Source organism: Onychomys torridus, chromosome 2, assembly GCF_903995425.1.
Source record: "Onychomys torridus chromosome 2, mOncTor1.1, whole genome shotgun sequence".
Taxonomy (NCBI): Eukaryota; Metazoa; Chordata; class Mammalia; order Rodentia; family Cricetidae; genus Onychomys; species Onychomys torridus.
The window spans coordinates 21,136,262-21,151,217 of NC_050444.1; the positions used below are offsets into that span (position 1 = coordinate 21,136,262).

General features: G+C 41.3%; 1 protein-coding gene across 6 annotated transcripts in view; it reads right to left on the reverse strand.

The window, feature by feature from the left end:
• The window catches only part of Wwp1 (WW domain containing E3 ubiquitin protein ligase 1), a 116,388-nt gene extending 102,224 nt beyond the window's left edge, over positions 1–14,164 (reverse strand). For all 6 annotated transcript variants that reach the window (XM_036177718.1, XM_036177717.1, XM_036177719.1 and 3 more), the window contains exon 1: positions 14,007–14,164. The gene's annotated coding sequence lies outside the window, so the exon portion shown is untranslated. The remainder of the gene's footprint in view (positions 1–14,006) is intronic.
• Positions 14,165–14,956: the final 792 nt, after the last annotated feature.

Consider the following 14,956-nt stretch of genomic DNA (forward strand, 5'->3'; position numbering starts at 1 on the left):
TGTATTGTATTGTATTGTCTTGGAGGGTGGTGGTGGTCTTTTTTCTTTCCCTCAAAACCATCAACAGAATGACCATGCATCTTCCTCCCCTACTTGCCCCAATTGAGAAGGGTCACTTGAGCCCAGAAGTTCAAATGCAGCCTTAGCAAAATGAGACACTACATCAAGGGAAGAAATATTATCATCAGAATTTTTTAAAGGTTACAAATCAATACAAATAAACCCTCCTCCAAGAGTCATCAGTCTAGAAACACTATTTTACAATAAAATAAAGTCCCCTTAATTAAGTAAACTTAAATTAGTCAAATAAGAAATGGATGACAAGCCGGGCGGTGGTGGTACACGCCTTTAATCCCAGCACTTGAGAGGCAGAGCCAGGAGGATCTCTGTGAGTTCAAGGCCGACCTGGGCTGCCAAGTGAGTTCCAGGAAAGGTGCAAAGCTACACAGGGAAACCCTGTCTCGACAAACAAACAAACAAACAAACAAACAAACAAACAAAAAATGAATGACTGAACATAGATGTTTTTTTTAAGCTTGGAATTATTTCACTGAAAATACTACTTAACTCATAAAACAAGAAATATTAGTAAATCATCCATTATTGTTCCAATCTGACTCCTGTTTCATTTTATGCTATTATTTTCCCCAATCACACTTTTTATTTTTAACTCTAGAGCCTATTTATAAAAATTGTCAAATACAAGTCAGGTAGAATCCTTAGATAATATCAAGACATCAAATATGGAATTTATGTTCGTGTTTGGAGAACTTTGAAAACAATATTCCAAAACACCACAAGATGGTGATATTGCACCATAAAAAGGATGTTTTAAATAGTTACTTTTTTTGTTATCATCGTCCCCCAAACAAAATAACTTAACTCTTTTCCAAGAAAAGACATTAAAAAGTTTTTGTTTTTGTTTTTAACTAGAAAACACTAGTCAGGAAAACAAATTTAGCAGCAAGCCTCTGGCCTTTAGCCCAAAGAGGTTAAAAACCCTAGACTAGGGGTTGGGGATTTAGCTCAATGGTAAAGCCCTTGCCTAGCAAGAGCAAGGCCCAGGTTCAGTCCTCAGCTCTGGGAACAAAAAACAAATAAAACCCTAGACTAATAAAAACCCAAGACTGGTGGCTATGCCCACACTGACCTCCTTCCCTGACCAACTCTATCTACCCTCAGGATCATCATTAAAAATTTCAATTCAGTATATGTTTTACTTGCTAAGCCTAACAATTTTTCGTATACTTAATTTAAAAGGTGATTCCTACTTTTTTCCTTTCTTTTGCCTTTTTTTTTTTTTTTTTTGAGAGAGTCTCAAGCTCAGGCTGGCTTCAAAACTCAGCAATCCTCTGTCCCCCTACTTCAGCCTCCAGAGTACTGGGATCACAAGTGTGAGCCAGTGTGCCCAGCTCCCATTCTTTTTTTTTTTTTTTTTAAATTGTCTTAAAAACATATCAGCATAGGATTACACCTGAATGGTGTTGAGCACAGGAAGTTTAGGTACTTCCTTTCTTCCTGTGCTATTTCTCAACATCTTATAATATGCAATACTATCTTCAAAATGGGAAAATACTAACTTTAAGGCAAAAAATTATACATGTAGTAATTTTTCCTCTTGCCTTATTGAACACTGTAGAAAACAGATTTCCTACTCAAATGCTGTACAGTACCAATTTAAAAAATACTATTCAAGAATAAATACATTAAAACTTTAGTTCAAACTCTAAGACTGAATCCCAGCTTACAAACAGAAAATACTACCTAAATACTCTTATTCTTGTGTACCCATCGGGAATACCTATGTCCACAGATGTGGTGTCAACTAAATGCAATGGCATAATATTTGTATAAAATTACACACATCCCTCCCATATATTCTAGTCACCTGTGGATTTCTTTTAAAACACAATGTAAATCCTATGTAAAATAGGTTACACAGTATTGTTCTGGAAATGAAAGCTGAGGAGACCATGAATGTGTTCAACACATGGGGAACTTGTTCTCAAAATAGTTTCAGTACAAGGGTGCTTGAACCTGTGAGTGCAGGACCTACTGATACAGAGGGTCAAATGCATTTGCCGCATCATGAAGTAGCAGAAAGCATGGTCATAAAGACCTGGGGTTGAGGAGGAGCTCACAAGCAGATGAAGAGACTTGGGGACACAAAGCCCTAAAGATCCACCAGACCCACTCCCACTGAACAGGTTTACTTTTCTTCCACCCTGCACTAGGCCCTAGGCTATCATGACCAAAGCTAAGTTCCCCTCAAATATTTCCTTATTATTTCTAAATATATTACAAATTCTAATTTACCACCATTTTCACAGCCATGGACATTTCCTAAACTCAAATTCCAAAGTGACATTTTTTTGTTTTGTTTCAGAAGAATATGTTGGGGTAAGTTAACACAAAAAAGTTTTCAAGTCGGATAGACCTAAGTCCAACTTCAGCTCTCCTACTTGTATATATTTAACCTGCTTCTTTTTCAATCTGAAAACTGAGATTGCCTTTTAGGTGCTAACACTAACCCTAGGAAAGTAGAGAAACTCTTTATAAAATCAAGAATACAGGCAATGCCTAAGAGGAAGAAGTGAGATCAAAGCCAGCCTGGACTGTTGAAAAACCCTGTTGAAAACCAACAAAATACTAACAAAACAATTTCAAGGTAATTCAGAGCTAGTCAAATAGATAAGCAATATTTTATATTACTATACATGTTCTCCTTAAGAATTTTAAAGCACAGAGCAAGAAATAACTTCTCACTAAATAGTCTTCACTCTTAGAGAAAGTTAGAAACCACAGAATTTTGAAAATACACAAAAAATTTCAAAATTATGTAACCAATTAAAAAAGCTAAAGCTAGCTGGATGGTGGTGGCGCATGCCTTTAATCCCAGCACTCGGGAGGCAGAGGCAAGTGGATCTCTGTGAGTTTGAGGCCGGCCTGGGCTACCGAGTGAGTTCCAGGAAAGGAACAAATCTACACAGAGAAACCCTGTCTCCAGAAACCAAAAAAAAAAAAAAAGAAAAGAAAAGAAAAAAAAGCTAAAGCTCAGATCCTAGAATAATGTAATCTTTATTAAGTTTAAAATATAGCCAGGCGGTGGTGGCGCATGCCTTTAATCCCAGCACTCGGGAAGCAGAGCCAGAGGGATCTTTGTGAGTTCGAGGCCAGCCTGGGCACCGAGTGAGTTCAAGAAAAGGCACAAAGCTACACAGAGAAACCTTGTCTCAAACCCCCCCAACCCTCCCCAAAATAGTAAAAATACAACTTGTTATCCACAAATTCCAAACACAAAAAGTCTTAAGATTGAAAGCTCTTCTCCCTTACCTGCTGGTCTGCACTTGTTTTAGCAGTGAAATCTGGCTACTTATTGCTTATTCACACTTCAGCAGTTGCTAAAGCACAGGTCCTGCCTCAGATCTTCCCTGCAGTTTTGCATAAACTGGATGTGGATGTGAAGTACCTTGCTTGAATAATTGCTTTCATGCTTTTTTTGAGGGGAGGGCGGTATGAGTGTGCACCATATGCATGTGTGTACATGTGAGCACCCTTTGCCAGAGGGCACTGGGTGTTGTCTTCCATAGCTCCTCTACCTTATTTATTCCCTTTGCTGTCTTCAACTAGGCTGGTGGACAACAAGCTGCAGAAGTCCTTCTGCCGCTGCCACCCCAGCCCACACCCCTACACTGGGGTCAGAGATGCACGTGGGTGGGCATTTCTACATGGGCGCTTGGGATCTGAACTCATGTCCTCATTGTTGCATAGCAAGGGCTCTCACCTACTGAACGGTCTCTACACTAAATCCTGAAACAGGTCTGAATCAATGAGTGAAAGTGTAGTACAAACATTCCAGAGCGATGCTCAATGTCAGGCTTAAGTCAGCATATATGTCTATAAACTCGGCGCCATTGTTCTCACTTCACATATCAACAGACACACAGTAAAACTCAAGTTGAGTCAGGTTCACACGAGCACTGTCATGAGGAAAATGAGTACCAGAACTCAAATCTAGATTTGTATTCCCTTATATAAGGCCTAGGCTCACACTTTAAATAAAAATCTAAATTTCAGGCTGGAGAGATGGCTCAGAGGTTAAGAGCACCGACTGCTCTTCCAGAGGTTCTGAGTTCAATTCCTATCATCCAAATGGTGGCTCACAACCAACTGTAATGAGATCTGGCGCCCTCTTCTGTATACATAATAAAAAAAAAAATCTAAATTATGGCTGGGCAATGGTGGCACATGCCTTTAATCCCAGCACTCAGGAGGCAGAGGCAAGTGGATCTCTGTGAGTTCGAGGCCAGCCTGGGCTACCAAGTGAGTTCCAGGAAAGTCGCAAAGCTACACAGAGAAACCCTGTCTCGAAAAACCAAATCTAAATTACAAAGAAAATTTTAAAATGTATAATTACCAAAATGTTCAACCTAGAAAAATAAAATTTCCGGGGTTGGGGATTTAGCTCAGTAGTAGAGAGCTTGCCTAGCAAGCTCAAGGCCCAGAATTCGATCCTCAGCTCCAAAACAAAAACAACAAACAAACAAAACAAATTTCCAAATGTGATGTACACCTTGCATTCTGGGTATTCACATCTAAATACTAACATTATATTCCACAGGTCACAGGATAAAAAGAAACAGTCTATTGTTGTCTTTTCCTTGGTGAAAAGAAGCACAAAAACAATGGGCTCCTGCAACAGAAATGCCAACTAACTCATTCCAACTGACAAGGAACCAAGGCTTGGGATGTTTTTAACATGGAATACTTGTTTTTTACTTGGAATACCTTTGTTTATTTCAACCATACTTTTGTTTTTCCAGGAACTGTCCCCAGTTTAAAGGTTACAATAAAAGATCTGGCTGAGGGCTGGACAGACAGGTGGATTAGCAGCAAGAGCCCTGGCTGCTCTCACAGAAGACCCAGGTTCAGTTCACAGCACACACATGGTAGCTCAGTCATCTGTAACTGCAGTTCTAGCGGTTCTAACGTTCTCTTCTGGTTTCTGTGGACACCAGGCACACATGGTACACACAAATACACACAGGCAAAACACCCATTCACATAAAAGGTTAAAAAAAAAGAAAAACAAGTCTGCCAAGTGAGATGGTGCATGCCTTTACTTCTCAGCACTTGGAAGGCAGAGGCAGTCAGGTCTCTCGGAGTTCAAGGCCAGCCTGATCTACATAGTGAGTTCTAAGACAGCCAGAGCTTCATGATGAGACACTGACTCCAAAAACAAAAGAAAACAACACAAATTTAAATCTGATTGAATTTGGAAGTCCTGCTGGTCACAGAACTGAGGAACATTTAAGTGACAGAAAAGTGCATAGCCATCATCCGCAAGTAAAAAGAATTTGAAGTTTGTTTGTTTTAAACCCTTTTTCATGCTTTTCTTCCTGAGTAAACGTCCTTATGCCACAAAACGGCTTTTTCCCAAAAGACATACCACGCCCACAGTTAACCTACTTTCTATCCAAAAGCCCAAATTTCAAACCTGACACACTTCAATCAATGTATCTATTTCTGAGCTGCCTTGTCTGAGCTAAGTAAAATACAATAAGACTATCTAACCAATTATTATAATTTCTAATTTAACTCTTTCAAGACTGCATTTAGAAGAAGAAAAAATGTCTTCATTCAAAGGAATTTCTTTGTTAGAATGGGGAATGTTTTTGAACAAGGAAGTCAGGGCACTTCACTTGCCTGCTCAGGGCTATACGCCCTGTGTAGCAGCTTTCTGCAGTTTGTATCACATCTTTGACAATTATCTTAAGCCTTTAAAACATCTGGAAGGTTCAGATGTTAAGCTCTCTTTATATTTACTCTTCTCATGGGTTGTAAGGAACCTATAAAAACAGTCACATTAGGGTCCCAAATTACAGAATCAGTTTCTGTCAACCGTTTATCAAATGAATGTACAACATCATCAGAGATGTTTACTAGGTGAAGAGTCCTGAAAAATCTTCTCAGGACCATATAACCCAGGCTCTGAAAGACAGTAATAATCTGTATGATAGCAAATACCTCCAGCTGACACCCATGACTCTTAATGCAGAGGCTAAATCTTGGCCAACTGGTCCGTACTGAATTTAACCTAATCACGTTTGTTAACAATTGTTGGGCCCCAGGTTATACATTCTAATCACCGACAACTGATGTACCACCAGTCCACTGTGTCCTTACTCTTTTACAACTATTTGTTCAGCTGACAGGAAATTTGCCATACACTTTTGTGTGCACCAAAACTAACCTCTCACTGTCCTTAACAAAATTAGTGGGCCAGCCACAGTAAACTACCTACTGGTTTGAACTATCAATTAATACTTAATTAAAAGTAATAAAAACTTATGGGCTTATAATATTGAAGCTACTATGATTTCCATTGTATAAACAATCTTTCAATTAAAATCCAAAATGATGCCATTCTTTCCACTTTGCAACTGAAGGAATTGAGGCAATACCACAAGTAAACAGCACAGACAGAAGTCAGATCTGCCTAGTTATGGCTAACTCCTAGGTCAAGAGAGCTTCTGTCCTTAACAATGGAAGCAATCTGCTTTGCCTCCTTCTTTGTGGCTGTTTGTTTGCTTTTTTCAGATATGGTAGTGTGTGTGTGTGTGTGTGTGTGTGTATGTGTGTGTGTGTGTGTGTGTACCGGCCTCAAACTGGAAATCCTCCTGCCTTGGCCTCTGAGTAAACGACCATGCCTGGTTTAACTCATCTGTACCTACAGTAAAGAAGATCTTATAGAGAGAAGACTCACTCAACTAACTCCCCCCACTCTAACTTAGAGCACACAAAATGTAGTGCATGTTGGCAAGTTAGGATGGATTTCCGCCAAAGTATCCTACTTCAAGTCAGGACTCAACTGTTTGCTTCCACCCACCTTAATAATTATAAGTGTACTAAACAGCTATCCAAAGAACTTGTTTTCTTTAGTTAAAGCTACAATAGCTAACAATTCTGTTAGTGCTGGGACATTTTTTAACTATCCGGGTAATTAAGAGGCAGGAAGAAGGCCAAGAAATACCTTAATATAATTCCAGCCATCCTGCCTGCAACCCAGCCTTCACTAAACCATGTTTGTCAGCACGCTCAACCCCCAAACCCCTTCAACGTACCATTCTCAGAAATATGCTATAGGCTGCAGGGGCAGGTTTTGAGTATAACCGTTTCAACTCAATGCATTACTTCATTAATCTACTATGATACAAAGTAATAAAAACTAAACATCCACTTTAGTCAATCATGCCATTACTTAGTAGCTAATTTGAACAATGCAGAAAGATACTAGGAAACTAAGACAAATTACCCGTAGGGTCAAAATAGGGAGAGAAACCCAGCCAGCAACTGATCACCTGTATCAGGAAAAAAGGAACACTGACTCCTGACTGCACTCCTTCAGAAGACTCCAGTAAATTCTCAGATCCTACAGTGTATTCCTTCCACTAGAAAGGTCCGTACCAACCTTTTTCAAGATATTCCAAACAAAAAATCCGTGAGGTTCATGTTGTTCAAGACTGATCAAGCAACTCTGATCCCTTGGGTCTCACATTTAATCACAAAGGGTGAAGAGATGGCTCTCTGCTTACCACAGATCACTCTCTATATGAGGTACTGTCTGACCAACACATGACACTGGGCAAATCATTTCTCTGAATCAATCTGCAGTCATGGGGCCTGCACTTTCTTAAACCCCATTGTCCTCAAATAGAAGCAGCAGTCTCCCCTGCTACCCTAGCATGCCATATGTCACTGCAGAGCGTGCCACTTCTATGAACCCCAGGCCTCATATATGCCAGGCAAGCATTCTCCGAGTGAGCCTCTATTACTTTTTTCATTCGGGGGGGCAAAATACCTGAAAAAGCCAAGTAGGGAAAGAAGGGTGTGTTTGGAGCAGTCCTCCCCAGCAGAGAAATTGTGATATCAGGAACATGCACCAGCTGGTCACATGGCACCCAAAGTCAGGAAGCAGAGAGCTGCCGGTGCTCAGCTACTTTCTCCTTTTTCAGTCAGTCCGCAACTCCAGACCCCGAAATGGTGCTGTACACACTCAAAGTCTTCCCTCTACAGTTAAACCTTCTCAGAGCATGGCCAGACACACCCAAAGGTATGATTCTAGATTCAAACAAGATTAACTATCACATAGCTCTTTAGCATTTCTAACCAAGGACAGAACCAGCCAGCTGCTTCTATCCGAAGTAAACCAAATGTACTATCATTTGTACTTTAGACTCAACTTGCCCTCTGGCAGGCCCAGCTCAAAGTTTTGATTGGGGAAATCAGTAAGCAGCTTAGGCTTCAGCTTCCAAAGTATTCTAGAAGATGTATCTTTACATAATATAACGGATGCTGTTCTTATATAAACGCTGCCATAATCCATTACAAGGTAACCCCAAATGGATCCAAACACATGTGGAGTAGTAGTAACTTCTTGTCCCAATATTGACCAAACCTGTGATTTCACAGCATGAGGCAGAAGTGATTTTGTGCCAGTCCCAGGAAACACGCCTTAAGAAGGCCTGGTTCCTTCATCTTTTGTACTCTTCAGAGCCCTAAAATACAACAACATAAAGCTCACAACCCTGTTGCGAAGGCCACATGGAGATAAAGGACTTCAAAAGGAGAGTGTGCACAGCCCCAGCTGAAAAGCCAGTTGAATACAGCCACTGTAGTGACTGTGAACAAAGCCAGAAAACACCCAAGAGGGACAACCTGTAAGCAAATAAGATGATTGTTTTCAGTCACTTGGTTTCAGGGTTGTTTGTTAGAGAGCAATAAAGAGCTGAAACAATGCTACTGGGCTCTTTGTGTTTCTGCATGATTTGCCCAAATACCACAGAAAAAGGAGGGGTGTCATTAATTTTACTTTCCCAACAACAGCAGATAAGGTCTATGCTTTTCTTGATGCCAAAACTCTAATGAGCTCTAAGTTCTAGAGAATAGGCTTCCAATGTATTGTCTCAAAACTGTACCCCATCGACTAACACAATGTCTGACCTACAGTAACATACAGTATGTGTTGTGAATAAATAGTACACTTAGGAAATGTCAAGACTAAATCAACACATGCTATTCTCCACTGTAACTTAGAAATCATATGACATATGATCCTCTTCAGAAAATTAACTGAAAATGAATCCCCATTTCACTTCTCTTATCACATAATGCCTCCTGATTGAAGGACAGGCATATTCCTAAGGCAGGCAAACAACTCCAAAAATTGTTTAAATATGAAGTCGAAGTGAACTAAGAGCTTTTATACATGGACAGGGGTGATATAAAGTTTGGTATACAATGGTAAAAAATCATAAAACATCACAATATCACTTTGAAATAAGATTCTGACTTCTGTGCTACACACACACACAAATAAATGAATAAATAAATAAATGAAGCTTTTCTAAGACTATGCTTTTATATAAGATAATCAAGTTCCATCTTCAAAAACAGAAAAATCAACAAATTTTCCAAAGTAAATTAATGTCAACATTTTACCAATGTTTCTTCCAGAGAAGATGTCCATCTTTATATCTTTAAATTATTTGGTGATAAAATATTTATAAATTTCCAAATTACTGACCAGTAGCCACATCAAATGAGGTTACCATGTCAACACAAGGAATGCAACAAACACTTCCAACAGGTAGTCTTCATACACCTTATAACTTCAAGGTCCACTGTAGGCAAAAGATCAGAAATTTGGTGGGAATGATATTGAATTAAGAACAGAAATGTAGGTTATAGTTCTAATTCTAATCTGGGCTGCTAACTAGTCATTCAGGACACTTAACCTTTAAAGCTGCAGTGACCCATCTAGATTAGAACATGATGGTTTCCTCTCTACCCACCTAACTGTCAAATGCCTCAAGAATCACATGATAAAATGTAAAAACTACCATAAAAAGAATGAAAAATACCAGGTTGTGCCATGAGCTACTCATCTCCATATCAGCAAATAAAGGAAAATCCATGTGTTTTTGCCAGACATTCTTCCACTTGTATTGGGGACTAGCTCCTTGGATACCACTCATAATAAGCAATTTATTGGGTTTTCCACTGTTCATTATAATTACATCATACATCTCTATGAACATAAAATTATTTTGCCAGGTATGCTGACACTGGCCTTTGGTGCCACCACTTGAGAGGCAGAGGCAGACCTCTAAGAATTCAAAGTCCACACAGGGAATTCCAGGCCAGCCACAGTTACATAGTAAGACCCTGTCTAATGATTATGAAATCAAGGTTTCTATAGTTAGAAAAGAAACCAACTAATAACAAGGAGACAATCCCTCCCACCAGAAAAACAATCTTATAAGGGTACAGAGAAGTCAACTCTTAACTAATCAAACTATGCCGTAACTACCATAGTAAGAATTAGCTACTTAATCCTCTTCAGAAAATTAAGTGAAAATGAACCCCATTTCACTTCTCTTATCACATAATGCCTCCTGATTGAAGGACAGGCATATTCCTAAGGCAGGCAAACAGGAATAGGAAAGACTAAGGGTTTCTTCTTCCACTGCTGGTACCTCTACCATCGCTTCCCTGATTCCTAACTGAGAGCTACAAAGACAGTCATAATTAAAGTGGCTGAACTGATATTGCTATCTGTTCTCCACACACCATATCATTCCTCAGTCTCACCAGTTCTCAAGTAGACAGAAGGAAAGATGAGTACAGATGTTCCAATGAAAACCTAAGCACCAAGAATCACAAAACTTAACTGGAAGGAACCTCCTGGCCTCACAAGATATTAACTATATCCAATCAACAGTAAATCAGTTGTGTTGTCTTTGTACAAAAAAAAAAAAAAAAAGAAAGAAAGAAAGAAAGAAAGAAAGAAAGAAAAGAAAAAACGAAAGAAAACCACAACTGTTAACAACTGCGGATTCTATTTTACCACATGCAACTGGACTTGTGAAAGACAGCTATTGGGCAAGTTTGTTCCAAAATATAACAAATGAAAGGCAGTATCATAGAAAGTGTGAGGTCCAACACAGTGCATTATTCTGTCGCTAGGTACTTGCACAATATACATCTACAGTCAGGGTCATTAACTTTCCTGTAATTCTGAAGCCCCTCCCCGCAATAGACAGCCCATGAGTTTCATGTAGGAGCTTCATGTAATCCACAGACTACCCTAAAAATCACATCCACAAAGCACAGGCGCATCTGGCCAACAGATTTCATTAGTTTCAACAAGGGTTAGCAATCCCCAAAAGACTATGAACCTTATGATCTCTTCCTAAGGATAACACGGCTAAGCTACCACTAGTCGCTCTATGGACCTGAATAAGAACCATTATTTTAACTTTTTTTTTTTTTTTGGGGGGGGGGTGTTTGAGACAGGGTTTCTCTGTGTAGTTTTGGTGCCTGTCCTGGATCTTGCTCTGTAGACCAGGCTGGCCTTGAACTCAACAGTGATCCACCTGCTTCTGCCTCCCGAGTGCTGGGATTAAAGGCGTGCTCAACTGCCGCCCAGCTATTTTAACTTTTATAAAAACAACTACTTTAGCTCATAGTAGCACATACCTTTAATCCTAGCACAGAGCAGGCAGATCTCTGTGAGTTCAAGGCCAGCCTGGTTTACATAGTGAGTTCCAGGGCAGCTAGAGCTACATCATAGTGAGATTCTGTCTCAAAAAAAAAAAAGAAAAAAAGAAAAAACAATTCTTTTGTGGAAGATGTGCTTGTGTCACTGGGCAAGTATGAAGGTTAGTTAGAGAACAACTTTGGGAGTAGATTACCTTACTACCCAGTAGGTTCCTATTAACGAAATTAGGTCATCAGGCTTGGCAGAAAGCACCTTTACCCAGAGTCACCTTGCCAATTACTTTAACTTTCTTCTTTTACCTGATCACCAAATTCTATCCTACTTTTTTTGTCCGTTCCATTTGTTCAGACCCTTGCTACCTATGATGATGGAAATCCTGAGGTTTATGAATCTTCAGGTTCTTCCCACCTCAACTCATACTACCCAATGCTACTAGATTAATTCTTCTAAACAAAGGTTTAAAATTGTTCCACTCCCAACTCAAAAGTCATCTGTGGACCCCTCGCTGCCTAGCAATCTAGTCATTAGTCTGACATTAGCCATACTCTTATGCCGTGAGTAGTGGCACACCCCTTTAATTCCAGGGCTCTGAGGGCAGAGGGAGGTGGATATCTATGAGTTTAAGGCCGGTCTGGTCTACATAGCAAGCAAGTTCCAGGTCAGTCATGGCTACACTGCAAAGCCTTGTCTCAAAAAGAAAAAGAAAAATTTTGTTACTGGTCTTGGTTTTTATTACAGGCTTTCTGACCCTATATCCTAAGTACAAATCCTTTTAGATCCTTCTTCTTGAATTACCTTTCCCTGCTTATGAAAAATCAGTCGTCCTTCAACCCAGCATCTTCAAAAGAGAAGCCCCTTAACTCATCTGAGAACTACGTTCTCTCCTCTTGAATTGAGAGAATTTTTATATTTATGAAACCAACACACACACACAAAGATACTCTAGGCATGGTGGCATAGGCCTGTGAGCTCAGGTCTGAAGCAGGAAGATGGCAACTTCAAGGCCAAATTGGGCTACATAGTGAGATCCTGCCATGTATTCACACAAACACCAAAGGAGTATTTGTGTATAATCTAACATACATACCTTCCTCCTTATGCTGTAAAGACATAAGCTGCTAATCATTTACTTCATCAATATAGTATACTCCAATATAAACTCATGCTGTCATACAGTTGATGCTTAATAACTGTGCAAGGGCATAAAAGAAATTTCAACCAACTGAAGACATTACATCTCTTTGAAGGGAAGAGACCTGATCAGCCATGTCCTGGGTTTCAAAAGCAGCATATCAAAAGCAGCTCTGAATGTTATGTGAAGAACTGTTTGAAAATGTTAATAATCTATGTCTCAAAGAGCTAAGCCACATTCTTCACACATTTCAATTTCAACAGCTCCCAACACTTGGTCATTATACTTTGAATTTAAAATGTTAACTAGTTATTAAAAAACGATACTTGTCAGTCAGTTTAAGTTTATTACTTCATGGCTATTGCACTAGTCAGATAAATGAAAGAATGTCTTTTCTAAAAGGTAAGTTTTACTAACAGTTACAGACTTGGTGAGACATGTCAAGTGGATTTGTACATAAGTATAAAGTCTTGCAGAAACTTACAGACAACTGTGAAACTGGTATTTCATGAGAGAAAAATCAAAAAACAAAAAAACACCAAACGGGAGTGGGAAGATAACTCTGAGTGTTATTTTTCTTGCAGCATTTTAAGAGTAGAAATTCAATCGTACTGCACACAAAAAGATAAAAATCTAATAGAAAAAATACCAGATATCCGTGTATTATTTTACGGTGGAAGAAAAAAATAATTCAAAAGAATAACAGATACATCTTCTTTCTGGTGATAAAGGCTTCTTATGATCGCTTAACGCAGAGGAACTTCAACTCCAAAGCTAAGAGTAAAGGAAACGGACACCGAGTCCTTAGACACACAAAACTGATCATTTAAAGACTGTAAAGGCGATGGGCAAAGTACCAATCCTAACCACACTTAAATCTTAAAAGAAGATTTAAAGGAAAACGGCCCGAATCACAAGATGGGGATTAGAAAAATTTGCAAGGTCACTTGAACCTACCAGGTCACCAAAGGTAGAGATTGGGGGTGTTGGTGGGAGGAGGTGCGGAGTCAGTGAAAAACCCTGAACGCTAAGAACACGTCAGGAAAGGACGTCCTGAGGCTGGCGTCCCGGCTCGCGCCGGTGGGATCCCGGGGAAAGTCAGGGCAGCAGTTCTGAGGCAGGCAAGCAGAAAGGCTAGCGAGCCGCCGGCCAGGAGGCTGAGCACTGCAGTCCCCGAGACACTTCGCCGGCTCCGGTGTCACCCGCACCGGCTGGTGCCAGGGCCAGCTCGGGGCAAGCCCGGCGACCCCACCCCAGCGAACTCCGGCCCGGCCGCCCTCCAGGCTCCCTCCCGCGTCCCACTGTGCTCACCGGCGCGAAGCTGCGGCTCCCGGGGCCCGCGGCCACCGCGGCGGCGCCTCCTCAGCCCTCCGCGCCCAAGATCGCCATCTCGCAGCAGGCGTCGGCCGGGCAGCCCAGGCCGCCCGCAGCCACCCGGATCCCGCACGCCAGGCGCGCCGACACCCGGCCCTCCCCCCACCCCACCCCGGCCCACACCTCCCTTCCTCGGGAACGCGCAGCGTACTCGCGACGCCGGCGCCGCGCACGGGCGCGCCTCCCCGCCGGGGCCGCGCCGAGCCTCTAGTCCAGACCCGGAATCCGGCGGCCCCACGAGCATGCGCAGCGAGCGCCCGGCGAGCCCTCCTGAGGACTGCTCCGCAACTCCGGGTCTTCGCGACGGCCGAACAGAGAAGCAAGTCAACCAATAGGAGGGAAGGGGCGGGTCCAGGGCCGGAAAGGGGGCGGGGCAGCCGCCAGGAAGCCGGTGGGGACTTTCGAAGCTGGAAGCTTACTGTTACCTGGTCTGTTCTTCGGTCAGCTGCAGAGCCTCGTGCACAGCCTCAGGAAGCATCCTCCGGTCACTTACGTGCTTACTCCAGCACTTCACACTCCTTGACATCGCTTCATATTTTGGGTCCATTAGCAAAATGGTCACACGAAAAGACTTGCGTTTGTGTTGGTAATCAAATTGTTCCCTACCCTTGACACCATGCTGGCCGAATAACAAAGCTGCTGCTGATTGAGCAAATGCACGTATCCATATCGGTGCAGCTAAGCAGTACAGCAATCTTGAAAGGTAGCGTCTCTTGACTCCACTACACAATGAGTCAACTGGTTAGAAGAGCTCTGTTGGTGATTTACATTGCTCTTGTGAGAAAGGTCACATTGCAAATACAAGTCAGTGATGACCACTTACCATATTCTACTTCAGGGAAAACAAAGTTCTTCCGGCATTGTGCAGTTGTTAGCCAAACACCTCA